Genomic DNA, 6,928 nt, shown 5'->3' on the forward strand with positions numbered 1-6,928 from the left:
ACCAGCGCTCGGAGCGCAGTGAAGCGGGGCCGGACGGCGCGCAGGCGGTCCCACGGCACGGACAGCTGGCGGCCCGTGTCGGGCAGCCACACGCGCACTGCGGACGCTACACACACCGTCCCCGGCGACTAGTTACTGACTGACCAGCGCTCGGAGCGCAGTGAAGCGGGGCCGGACGGCGCGCAGGCGGTCCCACGGCACGGACAGCTGGCGGCCCGTGTCGGGCAGCCACACGCGCACTGCGGACGCTACACACACCGTCCCCGGCGACTAGTTACTGACTGACCAGCGCTCGGAGCGCAGTGAAGCGGGGCCGGACGGCGCGCAGGCGGTCCCACGGCACGGACAGCTGGCGGCCCGTGTCGGGCAGCCACACGCGCACTGCGGACGCTACGCTCGCCGACAGGACCTGTGCGCGCGCCCAGAGCGTGCCTGCTTCCTCGCCCACTAGCGCCACGCACACCGAACCTGGATCATTAAAAAAATACCATTGATTTTAATGAAGTCACTTCAAACTACCAACAAAATCGACGTCAAAGTTCATACGGTCATAGCAAATTTTTTACATCGAAGTAACGATAACTCTTGATCTTGCATCAACCGAACAATGAAGTAGATAGTGAGTGAATGAAGTACTGAGACGTCGAGTTCAAGTCTTGTCAAAGCACTTACATTCACATAGCTTGGAAACTAAATGAAAAACTAACCCTCCTTTGGTAAGAACATGAGATCGCTCTCGTCCCGAATGTCGTATGCGTTGTTCAGTTCCTCGCAAAGCTTCACATAGTCCGCTTGCAAGCGACTCTGAAATGATGTAACACCATATAAATTGACAATACGGACTAACTAATGCAATAACAGCTGAAACACGGCCACTGCTGGATAAAGGCATTTGAACAATATAATAGTTTTAATCAAACTGCCTTTGCGCAATCTATGCTTTGCGTTGAGCGATTACCGCAATCGTAATGTCAACATTATAAACTTTATGCATGGAGACTATATAAAGGAGCCAAATCTCTACGTATGAAAAGTGTCCTTTAAAAAAACAGTAATAAGGCGGCGCCACCATACACCGAAATACTACCAAAAACAACCTACGTAATTTGGTCGGGTTATTTGTTGCCTTATGTCCCAGATCCTAACTAGCGCCACCGGAGAGATTAGGAACTATTATTTAAAGCTGAAAGCGATCACTTTTGCAACAATTCTGCCTTAAGAGATTGGCATCCTTTCTATACCATCCATAACTTTATGGCCGGTGCAAGTAGTTACTATTAGTACCAAGAAGTATTGTTGAGTCAATAACCAATCTAACCATACTTGATAGTAATTCACACTGCTTAAGGATAACGCAGTTGTACTGTTCTCGCCACATCAATGTACTGCACCATTAAGAAAGGGAACAAATAATATGGCACGCCGCGCTAAACTTGCGACGGAAGATATGGCCATCGCGAGGGGTTTTAACGTTTTACCTCTCAATACCTCTTTTTAAAATTTTGCTTGTCACGTCAAAATTATACTGCTGTAGTATGCTGGGTACGTAGGATAACGCAGTTGTACTGTTCTCGCCACATCAATGTACTGCACCATTAAGAAAGGGAACAAATAATATGGCACGCCGCGCTAAACTTGCGACGGAAGATATGGCCATCGCGAGGGGTTTTAACGTTTTACCTCTCAATACCTCTTTTTAAAATTTTGCTTGTCACGTCAAAATTATACTGCTGTAGTATGCTGGGTACGTAGGATAACGCAGTTGTACTGTTCTCGCCACATCAATGTTCTGCACCATTAAGAAAGGGAACAAATAATATGGCACCCCGCGCTAAACTTGCGACGGAAGATATGGCCATCGCGAGGGGTTTTAACGTTTTACCTCTCAATACCTCTTTTTAAAATGTTGCTTGTCACGTCAAAATTATACTGCTGTAGTATGCTGGGTACGTAGGATAACGCAGTTGTACTGTTCTCGCCACATCAATGTACTGCACCATTAAGAAAGGGAACAAATAATATGGCACGCCGCGCTAAACTTGCGACGGAAGATATGGCCATCGCGAGGGGTTTTAACGTTTTACCTCTCAATACCTCTTTTTAAAATTTTGCTTGTCACGTCAAAATTATACTGCTGTAGTATGCTGGGTACGTAGGGTAACGCAATGCAATTGAAATAAAATTAAAATTATACCTAGTAGGGTTTTGGTTGGAGTATGCCCTTGCAAATATAATCTAGTTTCCTTGTGATTTTTTTCATGGCATTTGCCGTTGTAAGAACATATGAAGCGTTCCATGGCTAAAGGGTGCTTATGCTCGATATGGAGTTAAGCATGGATTCTAAATCTACGTTATATAAGCTAACTAATACAAAAAAAATAAAGTATGGTACCATACTTTATTTTTTAAAAATCATCAAATCTACGCATGCTAAAATCGCGTTTTTGAGAAAAAGTTAAAAGAAGTTTGAAACGCATTTTAACTATGTTCCCGTTGGAAGTTACATAGATAATGATTGGTCATTTATCTTAAGGTGCTTTTCTTTGATATACACCAATATTTATTTCAATGTCACTTACAGATTGAGAAAAATTAGGCTTTGATTGCAGCAAGTCGCCGAGACTATGAAATTAGAAAAAAAATCTTTGTGCGGATTATTTTTTTATATTTTGCTATCTTTAACATATTTTGTGGTTGAATATATTGTAATTAACAAGTTAGGATAGAAATAAAAAGCAAGAATTAAAGAAATATATATATGTCGGAGCGTGACTCCAGAAGGACACATTGCAGCTTTACATTTCAGTTTAAGACGCCTGTATAGAATCGATTAGCAGTTTTGCTATGTATTACTTAGTTGATAATGTAATTTATCCAGTTATGTAGAGAGTAACGCCATCTATTGGCGTATTGTTGAAATAAGATGATAGGTACAGGTTTTGGAACGTCAAGTGGTTTAGCTTGCGTGAAGTTAGGTACGAGTTGGCAGTTTTGTTGGTAACTGGTCAAGCAAGTTGGCCTACATTCACTTTGGTGGGAGCGATGGGCTCCGCCGCTCCGCGGCATAGTGATGTGTCAAATAGAAAAAAAATCAAACCGAATAAGTCGACTCCGATTTAAACCCAAATCGGTTTGCAAACCGATTTGGCCAAGTCGATTTAACGTCTATTGTTTTTAAGTATCAGTACAAACCGCTCCGTAGTCACTTGGTTTTGAGTCGAGGAAATCGATTTGTCAATTTTACCTTTTATATGTTTGACCCTTAGAATCCTTAGCTAGGACAGGATCTAGGCACACGACAGCGAAAACTATGACGTAAAAACTTTTGTAATATTTTTTTACTTTCCGCTGCGCCGTAGATCACAATTTCATTCATTGCTAAAGCTAAAACGGGAAAGCAGTATCCGAGCAAGCAGGAAAGAGCGTGCGGTTTCGTGCGATTCCGTGAGTCATTGCCGCGAATTTGTACAGTTCGCCAAATCGATCTCTCGAGCTCATTCGAAATCGAACCTTACTACTCAAATAATAAGTTTCATTTTACTTTACTAGTAGATACGAAGTTTCGACGACTCAATAATGGCGGCAATGTGCATGGCAACAGTTTTCGTGGTTTGAAGTCGATTCGCGTACATATTATTCCTCAATATGTCAAACGAAACTAACGAAAGTGACGCAGCAACAAATCGAAAAGGTATCTTAAGTCGATTTACAGAATACTCACGTCGATTTAGTCGACTTCAGGCCTAAATCGGTTTGAACCGACTTTTGAAGTCGAATCGTAACATCGCTATCGCGGCATTCATTCTGAAATTTGCATTCTCGATCGGACCGTGCTAGATATCGGACGTTAACCAACCTCGTGCTTAAACTCACTACGTTCCTGAAGGCTTATACCTGAAGGATTATTCTGAAAGCTTATAGATTCCAACATTATTTAATCATTTAGCTAAGTGTTTTATTCCAAGTGTTAATTTGATTTCTTAAGAGTCATTAGAGGTTTACTATTATAAAAATTAGAAAATAAGTGTTGTTTTGAAAAGATATGTCCCACCGAGTTTGTTGCCGGTCCCATATAAGGTTAAATCTTCTCGGGTCAAGAGGTGTACGGTTGGAACCGGAGTAGCTTTATTTGACGTTCATAAGCATTGTAATATGCCTACCTACTTGAATAAAGAATTGAACGTTTAATGATTCTATTATTTCAAATTAAATAGACTAGTTATTTTATCATTTAGTACGAAAATATAATAGGCACTAGGTTGATGAGTCCGTAGTATTATTTCATGCAGTGGTAGCATACTATTTAGCTGTGTAGGTATACATCGATGTACTGCGCCCACTACCGCCACCGCCATTAGGCCGCCCCATCCCCGACATTTTTATTTTAAACAACAAAATTTACATTTTCTCTTAAGGCGGTTCCCTGAGCCAGAAGGCGAAAAATCTCCTTATATGATCATGTTTTTCTAAGAGGCGTTGATATTCGTAAACTTGGAAAAAATTGATGTAGTTCTTGACTATATTATCTTTAATAACATAGCTTCCGATACACGAATTATGACACTTCGCTCGATACAATTAATTCCCAAAGTAACCTCTAACTCGGACTTTTAATCAAACTTTACTCGGTTATTTATTATGTGATACTATAAACAAGAAAATAAGAAAAAACAATCTTAACTTAAATAGTAATTTCATACCTTTCGAATTTCGATATTGTTCCAGTCCACCATCATTCCAGTATCTAAACAAGTGAAAGATCTCGGCCTTGTTTTAGATCCAAGCCTTACCTGGAATTACCAAATCTCAGAAGTTAGTCGGAAAGTCTGTTGGACGCTGCGTAATCTCTACAAATTTAAGAATTTTCTCCCAGTAGGTACCAAAAAACTCCTAGTGCAGGCTCTAGTTTTGCCAGTCATTGACTATGCGGACGTATGCATGACTAATATCTCGCAGGAGTACCTCAATAAACTTGACCGTCTCATTAATAATGGCATACGTTTTATTTTCGGCCTTCGCAAATACGACCATGTTTCTTTCTATCGACGTCAGCTCAACTGGCTTTCCATCCGTCGGCGTAGGTCCCTTAGAATCCTGAGTATATTATTTTCCATCTTGTTCGAGCCTTCTACACCAGGATATCTTAAATGTAAATTCACTTTTGTCGCCCCCCGTCCAGGCTGTGAACTGCGTTCCTCCCGCTCACTCAAACTCTCCATCCCTTCTCACCGTACTGGTTTTATGTCGAACTCTTTCGCCGTTGAGGCAATCCGTCTCTGGAATTCCCTTCCTCTCTCGATTCGACAAGCCCCAAGCAAGCCTGTTTTTAAGCGTCTACTCCGCAAGCATCTTCTGTCAGAAGAATTTAAATAATGTTCTCCATCTTGTATGTACTAATATGTATTAGTTTATCTTTTGTATATCATATAAGTATTAGTATTTAATCATAATTTTGTTAGTTTACGTTATTATGTTTATATATATATATACATAATATTTGAATTTTTTTGGTTCTATTTCTCGTTATAATTTATGAATCTATCCTGCACCAACATTTATGTCTCTGTTTGACCTAATGGTTGACTGGTAGAGAATGCCTTTTGGCATTAAGTCCGCCATTTGTACATTTTTCTTTGCTTGTGCAATAAAGTTTAAATAAATAAAATAAAAAAAAATTGTTAGGTAACGTTTTTAAAATAAATAAAAATCGACAAAATTCGATCAAAATTGACGATTGGCGCGCATGATCTTTCCCGTTCTTTCTTGCGAAATGTGACAGTGACAGCGGCAAACCGATGGAACGGCCTTAAGAGTCCCCAGCAAACTTGGTTCTCCATACAAACTTAGTTACACTATCATTTTAAAACGACTAGCTAGATTGCACTGATACCTTGTACTTACAATAGGATAAGGTATATCTAGTCCTGTAATTAGTTTATATAGCTTCAGATACCATAGTTAAAAAATTACAGCGAATTTAAGTTTTTCATAGCCATAGTGAATCGTCTTATTATCCGAATAAGGTTCATTTTTGTTTAAATACTTTTCAGTAATTAGTGAGTTTTGCTTGTCACCAGACGATATAAGCCTAATGACAAATTTTTTATTACTTCACCAAAACATTGCTAGTATATTACAAAAACGCGAAATACTAGAAATAACTTTGTCAGAAATGCGAGAAAAGGGAAAAGACCCCGATATAATTTGTTTATCCGAAACATTTGTTAAAAAAGGATGTGAATCTAATATTAGATTAAAAGGTTATAAATTAGCCTCTAACTTTTCAAGGGAAAAAAACAGGGGGGGTGTTTGTATTTTGACAAAAATAGGACTAGAATTTAGAGAATTATCGTTTATCAATAATCATGCTCGTGAAAATAGCTTTGAATGTTGTGCAATAGAGATAACCCATAGTAAACTAATCATAATTGCCCTGTACCGTACCCCAAACTCTGATGTTAACATATTTTTTAAAGAACTGGAGGAAATTTTAAGTCACGACCAGAAAAAAAGGATAAAAAGTTAGTGTTGAGCGGAGACTTTAACATAAACACAATAATACAAAATAAAATGTCAACTCAACTTAATGATCTTATAAAATTGTATAATCTAAAGAGTCACATTTCAAAGCCTACTCGGGCAAATTCATGTATAGATCATATTATCAGCAACATCGAAAACGCAGAAGGTGAACTTCTTTCGTTAGGTCTATCGGACCATGAGACAGCTCAAATACTGAATATACCAATTAAAAAAAAAGGCTTACAATCAAACATAACATACCTAACTAAAAGAGATTACAGCACCTGTAACATACGTAAATACCGCGAATGTCTAAAATCTTTAACTTTTTCGGAAACATTTAGTTCGTCAGACATGAATGAGGCTTTGCTTTCCATTCATCAGATGTAAAGTCTCAACCAATCAT

Source organism: Cydia strobilella, chromosome 2, assembly GCF_947568885.1.
Source record: "Cydia strobilella chromosome 2, ilCydStro3.1, whole genome shotgun sequence".
Classification (NCBI taxonomy): Eukaryota; Metazoa; Arthropoda; class Insecta; order Lepidoptera; family Tortricidae; genus Cydia; species Cydia strobilella.